This window comes from Protopterus annectens, chromosome 6.part1 (genome assembly GCF_019279795.1).
Source record: "Protopterus annectens isolate FY-2018-M chromosome 6.part1, PAN1.0, whole genome shotgun sequence".
NCBI classification, from domain to species: Eukaryota; Metazoa; Chordata; order Ceratodontiformes; family Protopteridae; genus Protopterus; species Protopterus annectens.
In genome coordinates, this window is record NC_056738.1 from 22,924,638 (window position 1) to 22,939,993 (window position 15,356).

Consider the following 15,356-nt stretch of genomic DNA (forward strand, 5'->3'; position numbering starts at 1 on the left):
AATAGATTTTGCATCAACATGAATTTTCTGAAGGGCATGAAGTCTGAAACTTAAATGCCTGTCATTATTTTCTGTCTTCAGTCTTTAAAGACTTGCCAATAATTTTCTAGAAAACCATAATTTTATGAAAAATGGACCAAAAATAGGAGGCAAAAATCTGGACATTCTGTGAAAATCTGTACATTTGAGAGGTATCGACTACACTGCAATCAAATGTTTTTATAGAGCATGAAATTGATTTGAAAGACAAAGGTGAGAAGCTGTCTTTAGAAAGTACTCAGAGCTGGTACAAGTACTATTATTTTATTTTTATTTATATTTATTTACCAGGGTAGTGCACTGATCTCAGTGGACCATTTACAGGCATAGACCAACTAAGTACTCATTGAGTGAGATACCAGGAAACTTGATAAGACCTATTGTATATTTTAACTATGCCAACTTATTTATGTTTCATTTTGAGGAAAAAAATTTACAATTATGCATCTTTTTTTTTTTTTTTAAAGAAATTTTATAAGGGACTCTGCTAGATATACTGACAATTTATTTTTTTAAATGTCAGGGTGATATAATTTTGAATAGTTTTTGTTCAGCTTTGCAATCACATGGGTCTGTCCTTTACCTTTCAGGTACATCCAAAACGTATAACTTATTGTGATGTCAAACTGTTTGGCATACTTGATACCCTACAATACAGCCACCACAATTAATATTTTTCTGCCATTTGACAGCACCCATCTCATTTGTTACAGTCTTCATGACACAGCAAATTTTTACATACCAAAAAAGAATCCAACTTTGGGCCAGATTCATTAAAAGCTACATGAAGTGTAGCTATTGTGTTGGCAGCATAGTGTGCCACCAACACATTAGCATGCTATCTGGTATTCATTAAATGGATCTACAAGATGCGTAGAACCGACAGAGAAACAGCAGAATATGTTAATGACAGCATAGAGAGACAAAGTACATGCTAATTAACCAATCCAATATGGGGAAGCTATAAAGAAATCATGTACAGTCTGTGTAGGTTTTTGCCCTGTACACTAAAACTCTTTAGAATACAGCACAATTACACTTAGAAAAAAAGAAAAGCATGTTAGGGGTTGCTGCTGCTATTATTATGCTATATGTATTTAAATCAGGGTGCTGCTGCTGCCAGACCTCAGGCAAAAAGGAGGGTGTTTAGATCCCATTTGACTTATCATGGACTGCATGACACAGAAATTGCTTAGAGATACAGGGTGGACAGGAAAACACTGGAGAAAATATGCAACCTCTGCTGCTCCCAACTCAGGCTCTAGGGAAATCAAGGAGAACCCATCCCAGTGAAACAAAGGAATGTTTAGCATTATGTATACTAACTACTGGTACATTATAGACTGGTACATTATAGATATCCAAACAGGATATATTAGGAGTATCACAGGCAGCAGCATCAAGAATATTTCATCATTTGTTAAATGCATTGCTTCTACATGCAAGGGATTACAACTGTTTCCTGCACACACACCACAGGGGAGAGTAAGAACCATGCAGGAATTGTATGCAGTAGCACACTTCCCTAAAGTGTTGGGACCATAGATTCCACATACAGAGAAAAAAAAAGCCCAACCTGGTAAACAGGGAAGGAGGTACATCAACAGAAAAGGTTTCTGTTCTATAAACTACCATGTTGTCTGCAATGGATCATCTGCAATGTCTGTGCAGGTAACCCTGGCAGTTTCCATGACTCAAACTTGTGAGCCTTTGTCTTGACAGGCCTTTTTGTATACCATGTTTGCTATGGATTACATTCCTCAAAAGCATCTAGAGGGGATTGTACATTATGCACTGGAGCCCTGGCTCATGACACACATGAGAAACCCACACAACCCCAGTGAGCAAGGATACAATAAGTCCCACTGTCAAATTAGGAATATCATATAATGTGTGCTTGGATTTCATAAATTAACTTTGTGGTGTCTAGACACATCAGGAGATGCACTTTATTATGATGCAGGCACCTCTGCTGAAATAATTACAGTCTGTGTCATGTTACACAATATAATTCTCAGTAAACAGCTTCAATAAGGGCAGCAAGGGGCAGAACCATAGGCAGGTTCAGCAGCAGCAGGTACAGATGAGAAGTTCGAGGGATAACCACCCACTGCAGATGGTGCTTGCAAACAGAGGCATGCACATTATGCCCTGGCTTTGGCTAACAGGCAAAGGATAGCACACACAATCGCTACATATGTCAAAGCCAAAGATCCCATGTATATACAAATAGGAAAATTGATTCTTGTTCAACTCCATAACCTTTACTTAACTATGTAATGGCTGTGCTCTGATAGCATTAGATAGGGACAATCCTCAAGGACACAATTTCTACCTACACGGTAATGACAAGTGTGGAACCTGCAAAGAAAAAAATATAACTGACTGCTCTCATATGGAAATATATATATATATATGCCCAAGTAAAAAATTTGTCTGCTGTGTACGTCAGTAATATCTGCTATATCAGATTTTTGCAATATACAGTTACATACTAGAAACAATACTGTGCATCAAGCTTTTTATTTGACCACTATATATAAAACATGGAACAGGTCAATTATACCTTAATTTATGCAAATATATCAAGAATCAAAACTGATGTAACTAATGCTTCCACTGCTTTAATGACCATACTAACTGAAATACAATGAAGTTCAAAAAATATAGAAGAAATCATTCACAAATGAGCAAGAAATCAAAAGCTTTTCTTCTGTAATACACAATTTCATGCCTCTCAACTGTCCAGATTTTTGCAGAATGTCCAAATTTTTTCCTCAGATTTTTGGTGTGTACCTCATAAAATTTGTGGTTTTCTGGAAAATCATTGGGATGATTTGATTACTGAAGTTACCAAAGAATGACATACATTTGAGTTTCAGACTTCAAAGCCTTCTGAAAATGTATAGACACAAACCCTGTTACTCTAGCAACTTTCTAAGTTTCTAAGATCAATATTTAAACTCTATCCATATTTTTGGGCCTTTGCCCCCTCATTTTGACAGGCTTTGTCCAGATTTCTTGCACTAAGAGGTTGAGAGGTATGACCATGATAAATGTAAGCTTGTGAATAAGCAAGCATTAGCTATCCACTGTGTGCATCAAAAATGTATAACCCTAAGTCACAAAGATATGTGCAAGGATAAGGCACAGTCATCATCATTTGCACATGGTGGGGATGGTAGGAAGGCAAGGTTGACACCAAAGTAAGTGTGTGCAAGTAAGAAACACATGTATCTATCACAGTGTTCAGGGCCAGTAACAGCTTGCATGTGTGAATCTCTGCAAGAACGCACTCAAACACTGTGTTAGTACTACATTCAGGCATCTCGGACAAGTGTAACTAGTACATGGTGTAGTAGCCAAGTTCAAGGTAATCACCACTGACCACAAGAACCACCTCTTCCAGCAGCTGCACTACTTCCACAGCCCTGGCTGGAATTTGAGGTGCTACCTTAACGAGTGATGTCTGCTGAATGAGCTCTCTTCATGACTACATCCAGAACCACAACCCCATGGCCTACCATATTTGAGTGAGGACAACACAATCACTGAAGGAGCAGTAGAGGTAGCGTCACTAAGGGAGCAGGATCTTGCACAACCAGACCTGCTCATACCAGAAGATGTAGCAGCTCTCCAGCCATGTGGATGCCCTCCTTAACAGATGTTCTACCACAGACACTGCCCATTCCAGTGCCATTCATCCAAAGGAGTCACCCCCACAGTCAAAATGCATGATGTTTTGTACTTGTACAATCTCTTCTGAGGCCCTGGAGGAATATGCCAGTGCCTCCATTATGGCCTTATATATACATCTGGTGGCACCTAATGACACACCAGCATCAGGAGGAGGTTAGATGGCAGGCATCCTCTGAGCACCTCTACCAACTCTCCTGTGTGGCACCATGCCCTTATGATGGTTACTGGGAAAGGCTACCAGCTCTGTAACTGGAGTTACCACACTACCCTACCCAACTGTGTCATCCTCAGCTTGTCCTACTTCTGAGGTCTTCATGTCATGAGTATGTGTAGGGATACTGTGTCTGAAATATGGGATGGGGATGTGGAAGCCACAACCTCATTGTCAGACTAATGCGCTGCATCTCCAGACTGTGCTTATTTATTGCTACCATCATCATCAGAGGCTGATGATACTCCGACATCGGGTGGTAAGAGTTCTACCGTGCCACTCCTAGGATCACTTATGATAAGCAATAAACATGGCAAGCAGAGAAATAGAGAATAAAACTGATCACATTTTCCTTACATGAGGTATGTTAAGGTTTAACATATGCTAATGCAACACAAATGTTAATCTTATATAGAGCTGAATCTACCTTATAAACAGTAATAACAATAACCAAATGTATGCTTAACATGTGCAAGTGGGCTGGCAGCCTGTAATCCAGATGTCCCTGTATGTGACAAAGGGTGAGGAAAATGGGTTGATAGGTATCACAATGCAAATGAAACCAGAAAATGAGAACAATCTCCTTCACACGTGCAGACCAAAAATGTGCTCATATAAAAATGTAGTGAATAGTTGGATTCCCCCTCCCAAAACACACTCCTCTATTTCTTTATGACTGTGTTGTCTGACTCATACTTATCACTGGCTCAATATAGCTCAGACATCTAAGATATATGCAAATAAAGATATAACAACCTTTGCATTTTATGTGACTAGAAGGTCTACTTGTGACATTCTGGGTCTGTCAGTCACATCAGCACCAAAGTCATGGATTGTGTGGGAACCGTCTGCCAAACTATCTGAATCTCTGACATGGACAGGAACTCCTCTAAGTTAGTTTCAGTTCAATAGCAGGACCTCCTCCTACAGCCACCTGTTTCTGGGCAATTGCAGCCACCCTACGGTGGGCAGATGTTATATTATTTGCCTGGTGGTGTATCTGGGAGTAATTCTCCCATGCCCTCTGACAGCACTGATGTCATCAATCACCTGCTGTCATATGCTGTCTCAGGCAGATTGGTCACCTTTACCTCTCCCTAACAGAAAAGCTCCATGGTGACATAAGGCCTGGATAATGATGTCATTTTCTGCATCAGTTTATGGAGACTTTTAGAGTACAGATTTCTTCTTGGGTGTCATATCCCTGTATGAGATGAAACAGAAAACATAATTAACTATATAATACACAGGGTGACTGTGAACTCCATTATTTTATGAATGCATACATCCATCATACTCATAACACTTTAAATACTGTATATTTGATCTGTGACACTCCTCCCAGTCTAGCATCATTAGTTCACTCAATCTAATAGAGAACATTTGTGAAGGCCAACCCACTCAGATTCTTAACGTTGAATTAACTTCTGTTCCAGCTTTCTCCATTTCCACTTTACTGGAAAAGAAAAAAATTCTAAGCTTGCTTCCCCCCTTTCCTGTGGCAGGTCAGATACAGATTTGCTGTGTTCAGAACTGTTTGTGAGCTCCTAAGCCCCCTCCGCCCACTTAACTGGGGTTAAACTATTCCTGGCACCATAAAGTCTGTTTTTCAAAATTTCCCTTGCAACTAGCCAGCTTTTTAGTTTTAGCACTCATTCAGAACTCATTGTAAGCACTAAATAAGTTACAACTTACTACAGCACTCAACTTTCCTCACTTGTCTAGAGGAAAACAGTTTTTAGTACTTAATAAATAAGCACCTATTCAGGCATGTCTAAAGGTCAGCTCCTGGTCTTTTCTCCTGTCTACCTGATGAATCTGGGCATCTTGAGACAATGCAGCAATTGCCTCATGTACACAGACAACCCTCTCCTCCTACCACCCAACACTACGACCTGTGAGAGATGCACTTATATAGCCAAACTGGAAGCAAAGCTCTCTTTACCAAAGACAGGCCTAGACAGTCAAGAGGAGAAGGTAAACACTTGCACCACACCACACTCATCACATAGTCCCTCAAAACCTACACCACCAAAACACACACACAGAACCACAAAACACACACCTACATTCACGGAGGCTCTCTGTACTAATCTGCCCAAACAACAGAGACCTCCAAAGCAGAAATTCAAGCAACCTTCACCCCCCAACACAACGCAAATGACACATAGTCCACATACTCAGTGTGCCACTCAACTACAGCCCATAAGGCATAACGTACCTAACACTCTAGTCATAGGTGACTCTATAGTCAAGCACACTGATGTTCCACTCACCAGGCTAAACAAGGAAAAAGTTACTGTAAGCTGCCTGTCAGGTGCCAGGATCCGCCACATAATGCACGCACTCAGGTCACTCCACAACAAGTACAAATATGACTCTGTCATTGTCCATGTTGGTGTGAATGACCTGAGACGTACCTCCCTGGACTACATGAAAAGAGACATGGAGGAGCTCTCTGATCTTGTAGCCCAGGCTGGTATGACCCTAGCGATGAGTAGCATCCTGCCATCACCCAGAATGACACCACAGTACAAGGACAAAATGATTGACTTTAACAATTGGCTAAGCTTCTGGTATCATTCTAAGGGAATCCAGTATATTTCTCCCTGGGATGACATGATCGACAGACCACGCTGCTTTGCCAGAGATGGCCTGCACCTGTCATCCTTGGGATTCCGGATACTGGCAAATGCTTTTGCCACCCCTATAGTGCCTTTTTTAGGCAAGGTTCGAATGACAAATTCACCACCGTAACAGGTACAAGCAAGCAAAATCTGAGGGTAATGCTACTCAATGCTAGAAGTCTAAACCTCAAAATGCACTCACTCGAGGCACTCCTTAAAATGGAGAACATTGACATCTGTGCAGTGACAGAGACCTGGTTCAAAGCTCCAGAGAGCACCCCTGCATTACCAGGCTATAATTCATACCACACATTTCGGCCACCAAACCTGGACCGAAACACTAAAGTTGGAGGCGTGTCCATATTCATTAAGGATATCCACATCTCCAAGCTAGTTGCTCAGCATAATGCATCCGAGATTATCCAAGTTCAACTAACTCTGGGCAAAACTGCAATCCAGATTGTAGCTTGCTACAGACCCCCCACCATGCCCCAGGATTCCCACTCCTCTTTTCTTGATACACTGGAAAATATTAAGGTACAACCCAACACTCTAATAATGAGTGATTTCAACTACCCTACCATTAACTGGGAAAACTACTCATGTACCAACTCTTTTGCTCAACGTTTTCTGGAAATCATCAATTCCAATACTTTGGATCAACTTATCCACACCCCCACCAGAGGCAGCAATATCCTAGACCTGGTCATCACCAACATGGGTGACCAGTGTACCACACCAGAGGTCAGCTCCTTGTTGGTCAGATCTGACCACAAGCTAATCACCCTAGACATCCACATCCTGCTCCCACCCCCATTAGGAAAACAACTGTAAAAAATTTCTCCAAAGCCAACTTCACGCTTCTTAAGACAGAAGTGGCAAACTTCATAACACCCATGCAGATGGACAATAGAGGTACAACTGCTGAATCCTACACAAATGCACTTTATAAGCACTTACACGAGTGCATGGATCGTGCTATCCCTAACAGAACCAAGATGCTATCCTCCAAAAAAAGGAAGCCAATCTTCTGCCATAAACAAACTCTACAACAGAAGAAAGAAACTGTTGCAAAAAAAGAGTAAAATCCCACGATTGGAGGAACTCCCTGGTCAGCCTCAGTAAGAAGCTGAGATCCCTCATAAAATCCTCCAAAGCTAGTTATGAAAACAAAATTGCCACTGATTCTAAAGACAACCACAAAGCATTCTATAGCTATGTTAAAAATGTCAATGGCAACACTCAGATCTGCTGAGTTACAGCATAATGACACTAAATATACAGAACCAACTGATATTGCCAACATCCTGGCAGATAGGTTCAGTGCTAACTTTACCCCCCTCTCACCCCCTAAAGAGCCCATCTTTATACCGGAAGAATGCAAAGTTCTTGTAATCACGGCTGCACAGGTAAAAACTTCACTCTCCAAAGCCAAGAACACAGCATCCATGGGACCTGACAACATCCCAGGCTGCCTTCTACATGAACTACAGAATGAATGAACTACAGAATGAACTGGCACCCCACCTAAGTACTATGTTCAATCATAGCCTCACCTCAGGCTTTGTGCCCATTGAATGGCGCACCATGACAGTTATCCCACTCCACAAAGGGGGGCCACAAAAGACCCCGGGAACTACCACCCCATTAGCCTGATGAGCCTCGTCTGCAAGGCCATGGAATGTATCATCATGGAACTCATAAACAAAGACATTGGAGATCTCCAAACCCTGGACCCCACACAGTTTGGGTTTGTAAAAGGCAGATCATGTCTCCTAAACCTGATAGACTTCTTTGAAGTAGTCACCAAGGCCATGGATGAGGGTAAGGTGGTTCACACAGCCTATCTAGATCTCGCCAAGGCATTCAACACCATCCCCCACTCTGGAATAATAGATAAACTCACTAAACTAGGTATAAATCTCTATGTCACAAGATGGGTTGCCAACTGGCTTACTGAAAGAACCCACACTGTGAAAGTAGCAGACTCCAAATCAGACTTCAGACCAGTGACAAGTGGAGTACCACAGGATTCAGTCCTGGGTCCTCTCCTGTTTGGTATCTACTTCTCTGAAGTACAGGCTAACACAGAAGGTCTTTGGCTAACTAAATTTGCAGATGACTGCAAACTAGGAGCCATAATTGAAACTCCTAACGATGTGGACATCCTATAAAAGGGCCTCACTGAGACAGATGCCTGGTGTCAAAGACATGGTCTCAAGCTCAATGTCAAAAGGTGCACTGTCATCCCCTTTGGTAAAAATTCTGTACCCATGAACTACCACATAGGCGGTAGTCTACTTAACACTGAAAGTGTGATAAGAGACCTTGGGACACAGGTGGACAGTAGTCTCTCTTTTGATAATCACATTGCCAAAGTGGTCAGGAAATTCTTCTATGTGGCACACCTCATCACAAAAGGTTTCTCATCCAGAAAAAAAGAGGTCATTGTTCCCCTCTACTCATCACTCATTAGACCCATTATAGAGTACAACACCCCTATTGGTATGTATCTACAACAACTGGAAAGGCCGCAAAAATACCTCACAAAGAGGATTACTGGCCTCAAACATATGCCTTACGCAGACCGTCTCAAAAAACTCCAGCTTTACTCCGTCGCATATCGCCTACTCAAAGGCAATCTCTGCCTAACATACAAAGCCAGAGCTGTTGGACATGCTCCAGTTAAAGAAATCCCAATCCCTCCGAGCTACACGCTCTAGGGACCTAAACCTTGTCACCACAATAAACAGAACATGCTGGAGGGATAGATTCCTGTCCCAGAGACTTCCCATACTCTGGAACAGACTACCTATCTATGTCAAACAGAGCTCCTCATTAGCACTCTTCAAGAAAAATCTTGATGATTGGATGGGTAATAGGAAATTCACCCTGGGGATCACTTCTGTGGTTCTGCTTGACAGGGGCACAGGAAAATAATTTTCTTGGGTGGCAAAAGCCAGGGTACATTTTTGGCTAGGCTTGTATAGGCCCTAGGGCCAATAGTCTAATACCTACCTATGAACCTATGACTGCACACAATTTAGGATACCCCCCTAAAACTTTCTAAATCAAATGTCAACAATCAATAACAGTTCTGTAGTGCAGATAACACAGGTTTAACTAATACACCACAACATTAACAGCAAAAATTCACAATGTAATATTAGAAATGCAAAACAGCTATTATAAGTACCATCTCCACTGCTGTGGAGGGCAGTCAGGTAAAAGTTCACAAATGTAACTCACTTTATCTGTCTGCAAACACAGGTAAGAATGCCTGACCTTCCTATACATTTAGAATATACATCTGAAATAACTGTGCAAACAATTAAACACAACCAAAAATATAGGTCCATGTGGCATTCTGTAGCATACTTTTTCTAATGCAGACATGGCTATGCCAAAAGAAAGAGATATGGAAAAAAACATTAAGGTAAATAAAATGCTTGAGTGGCCAGTGTAATTCACCTTTTAATGTTACACTAAAAAATATTATGTAAAAAAACATCATCATACCTTTACAATAAAGCAGTATAGAAAGTTGCTAATTCTCCAAATGTTGTGTTTGTTTAATGGCATCAAGTTATCTGGATCCAAACAGTCTCCCCAGTATGATACAAAGGCATTAGCTACATGATTACCTTTATATAGTGCACAGTCAGTCCTATAGGCACTATGAGTATGCAAATGAATCATTAAATAATTAGCTTTCCTGAATACCACAACCTGCACTAAGTGTAGGGAATGTAAACATAGTGTAAGGAGCTACACGATTGCATGTACATACCTTAGCACTGCAAGTACAAGCATTGAGAAGTGTTACCAGCTAATGGCTTGCAGATGTCTATGATTACTCTAACTGCAGGAACAATCAGGGTTTCACAGTCTCCCCTCATCAATATACACTTACTAAGGGTGTGTCAGGGGGAAGAGAATTACCAAAAATCTGAAAGTACCATCAAATGAGTTAGGCGAGCAACATTCCTAACATTCAAATGCTGGCTTTAACAACTGCAGTTAATGTCCCTTAGTAAGAAATGTTCATATTCAAGGGAGTACTTCAAGCATTGATATAGATAACACATGCAATAAAACAGAGATGGGAGTGGTCTTAAGAAAGCAGAGCTAAGGGAATGAGCACCATAAAGAAACAGAAATACACCTGCAGTGATGTCTTTGTTAAATATTGTGGGAGTACATGGGCATCCTAACTGTTGGCAATATCACATTTATTCAGACATTTACTGTCAAATGAAAAAGAACAGCTTTCATAACTTTATTTATCATTTGTTAACAGGATTAGTCCAACTGAGCCAGTGGCCCATTTTCAGTGGAGACCTGAGGAGAAAAGCTCCAGACAGTTATTACAAAGCTGTAAAAAAAAAAAAAAAACATTTGACAATGAAGTTTTATGCAAACATTACAATAATGTGCTTTACATGAGAACATTAGAAATGTATAAAAGGCCTGAGAATGACATTTACATAAACATTACAATAATGTGCATAGCATGCAGTACAAAAGTTAGATTTTTTTTAATCAACAAAAAGAGAAAGAGATGCAAATGAGATAGGACACATGCAATAGGTGGATGTTAAAAGTGTGACAGTAAGGTAGTAAGGTGGGATTTGAGTGGGATCATTGCAGTGACAGGTGTTGGCATTTAGGAGAAAACTTTTGTTTCTGTTTCATTTTTAATGTGACTTGATACAATGTCACATTATCAGCACATCTAAATACTTTTTCCTTGCATATATGTGTCTGTCTGTGGCAAATATGGGAAATACTCTTCAATGATTCCTCTTATTACACTTGTTTGAGGGACAAATCCATACAGGTTCCTGTTGCAAGATAAAAAAAAAGTTGATTAAACATTGGCAATGTACATTTAAAGTACTTGATTCCAAATGTTTTTCTTTTTTTCTTCTATCATTTTCATGCATTTTGGAACTGACCTCTATTGATTGGCAGTGGTCAGCAGCAGTAAATTGCAGTCCACCATCCAAAATAAAAACTGGCAAATTTTATTTGGATTCCCATCAATAAAGTAATTAAGATTGCCATTGCTGCTCTTTCCTAAGCAGCCTGGAAAATACTAAGTGAAGACATTCAAGTTGTCACACTCCTATCTCTATGGCATAAAGTGTAAATATACTGAGCTTAGAGAAACAATACAAGTGATACAGGTTTGAAACCTGTTCACAGAACAAGGTCATATGAAATCTTGACACGTTGTATTAATGTGTTGATGTGGGAAACTCAAGTAAGTTAGTACTGACTAAAATTACATAATTTGAAATAATGTCAATATTAATTGTGTGTACTGGGTGAACAATGAAAGCATTTATTCTGTTCACTAGCTACTGCCATGAAATGGAGAAGGACATAATGTTATGATATTGTGAGACATGCATGACAGTACTGATGTGGCAAGGAGACATGAGAAGTCTGAATATATCAGTCTAATGCAATAGTAAATCTACTCATTGCTAGATATACACTGTAATTCATTGCATGTTTCTTCAAGTTGTTATTACAAAAAAGTTGTTTGAATGCTTTTGATATATATTGGCTTCTGCATCTGTGAGCTACTTGGCAATAGGAAATGAACTTAGGCTGCCTTATATAGTGCAAACCAAGCTGCAGGCATTGTGTGGCCACCAACACTCTGGACAGTATTCAGTGAAGAAAACATACCTCTCAAGTACCTTTCTCTGTGACACAAGTGCAGTTAGCTACCAGAAAAAGGACAGTGGATGCATCATTCAAATTCATTTAAATGATAATTTTACAGAGGGTGGTCTCACTACATATTTAATCACATTTTGTGATACCATTGTGTTGTTTAAAAATCAAATATTGTCAGTACTGCTAACATGTGAGCTGTTGTGTCCACTTTCACATTATTTGTCATTAAATCCAAATCTGATGTGTTCCACAAAGTAAATTCCTGATGTTGACATGAGAAGGATGAATGTGCCACTTCAATGCACATCTTGCACTGGTAATTGCTACGTCCACCCATTGATTGCATTTAAATTATTTTCAGCTTTTTCTCTCTATTGTATATTTTCTTGTAATGCCCTTTACATTTGCTCTCAGATTAACAGTGCTCAAATATGCTTAACTACCTAACAAAAAAGTGACAAATTTAGTTTAGGCTGCCTTATGTAGAACATACATGGCTGGCATTGTTGTATGGTCCTCCACACCACTGATAGCACTTGCTGCGAAGAATTCACCTGACAGATTTCCAATTCTGTGGCACAAAGTATAAATTAATTGAATTGAGTGAAATAAGTAACATGAGGCATTGTTCATATTCTGTGCTGAGATCATATTACATTTATTCTCTATACATGTAATGCATGTTTGTTTAATTTTTTAAATCTGCATTTGCTCTCTGTTTGGCAGTGTGTAAACATGATTTGCCACCAAAGGGAAAAAAGTGAATAATTTAGTTTAGGATGCCTTATGCAGTGCAAACATGCTTGACAACACTGTACAGCAGGCAGCACTCTAGTCAGTGAAGGAAAGTACACCTTTCATGTAATCTTCTTTGTGCCAGCCGGTGTAACTAAAATGAATTCAGAGAAGTAACACATGACAAATTTACAAAAAATCCCAAGTGAAGGAAACACATTCAATTAGAATCAATGGTACTCGATTCAATGTAGATGTCATTTTTCTATTTATGGGTCTATTGCTAGAATAGGGATGGGCACGATCCATCCTCTCATTGGTCACCTCTCTACAAATTCGAGTAATCTCATCTTTGTCATAGCCCCTGTTCTCAAACTCAGTAGCTAGTTGGGTCATACTTGATGTAAAATCTTGTTCTTCACATGACATCCGAGATACCCTGAAAGCTTGACCCTTCATTATTTTTTTGGAAGGTGAATCTCGGATGCATACTATTTCTATGCAAATATGTTGGGACAATAGCATGCCTTCCTATATAATTTAGTAGATAGCAAATTGCCCATTTTAGTTACTGAAACGTCAAGAAATTCCATTGACTTAGTGGAATGCTTGATAGTAAATTTCAAAAAAGGGCTAGTATTGTTCAGGTAATTATGGAATTCTATTAATGCATCCTCAACACCCTCCCAAATAAGAAAAAGGTCATCGACAAACCGTCAATAAAAACCTACATGTGAATTCTGCTTGTTTAATATGAATTGATATTCCCATTCTGCCATAACAATATTGGCATAGGTATTTGCACAGCTGGTGCCCACAGCGACACCAGGTGTTTGTCAATAACATGTATTCTGAAAGATGAAAACATTATATTCTAATACTATCTCCAATAACATGCATAAGAAATCAATATGTGTTGGTGTTATCTTTTCTAATCTCATAAATTTCCGTACCATATTAATTCCTTCGCTATTCAGAATACAAGTAAATAAGGAGGTGACATCAAAAGTTACTAAGAATGTTATATAAGGATCTATGTCATTTGTTATTCTTGGTCTGATGAAGCAATATTGAGTTATTGTGAAAGCGCTTACCGTTGTCAAGTACTGGAATAAATTTAACCGTTGTTTTTACTCAGTTGCATCTCTTATTGGAACATGTTTCCTTCACTTGGGATTTTTTGTATATTTACAAGGTGATGTTCGCTTTTGGGTATTTGGTGCTTACATATGACAAATTGCTTGAATCCTGCTCAGAGATCACATTGCAATTATTTACATTTTAATTTGCATTTGCTCTTAGCTTGGCAGCTCACAATGATGATTCCCTACCCAAGGAAAAAAGTGAAAATTTAGGTTAGGCCACCTGATATGCTGAAAACACACCTGCCAATTTTGCATTTTCATCAACACTCTGGACAAAACTGAGTGGAGAAATTCTACCTGTCACATACCTATCTCTGTAGTACCACAAGGTGTATGTGCAGTGAGTTTAGATTAAAAAAAAAGCTGGTTAAGGGTTCAAATGTTTCACATATAATCTCAAGTTAATGTGAGTCCAGTTCCTAAACTTAAAGATATTTAATATAAAATTCACCTGCATGTGTACGATGGAGAAAACACTTTTGTTATAATCATCACGACTCATCAGATATCCAAACTGTGTGTTTAAGACATTTATGTCTTGCGAAGTATGTATGTAACATACCCCGACCCGTATTACTCAACTAACTCACCTGCATCCATTTAAAATATATTTATAAATAGAATACTGTCTTTACATATGAATGCATCCTCAGGACTAATTAAAATCACACACAGGTAGGACTCTCTGAACTGTATCTCTTTTCATTCCTAAATTAGTATAATTCTAATTTCCATGCTTGAAAGGTAGTTCTGCTGTAGCAATGTCAATTAATAAGCTGTTTCAATTTTTGCATACTTTATCCCATGGGTTCAGTTTCCAACTGCTACAACTATATTTTAACACTGTGTAAGCCCAACATCACACTATGTCACAATTAATCCTCTTTTTCCTTCTAAACTGCAAGGATTAAAAGTCATGCCATTACATATTCCATCATTGAACACTGGAACCTGCGTCAATAGGCAGAGCATCACACATGGCAAAGCTCAAGGGCATCTTTCACACCTTTACTGCTATATGATGTTAGTAGTGCCAATTTGTCTGCCAATGAGTCCATCTACATTCAATTTTGCAAATGCAGGTGGCAAAGCTGTGGGTCTTTGCACACAACCAGTTACCTGCAAGTTCTGAATTGAGCATCAATTCAGATTTTGTTAGCTTGACTTTGGCAGACATGGCTGGTGAAGGAGGGAATGATGCTAAATATA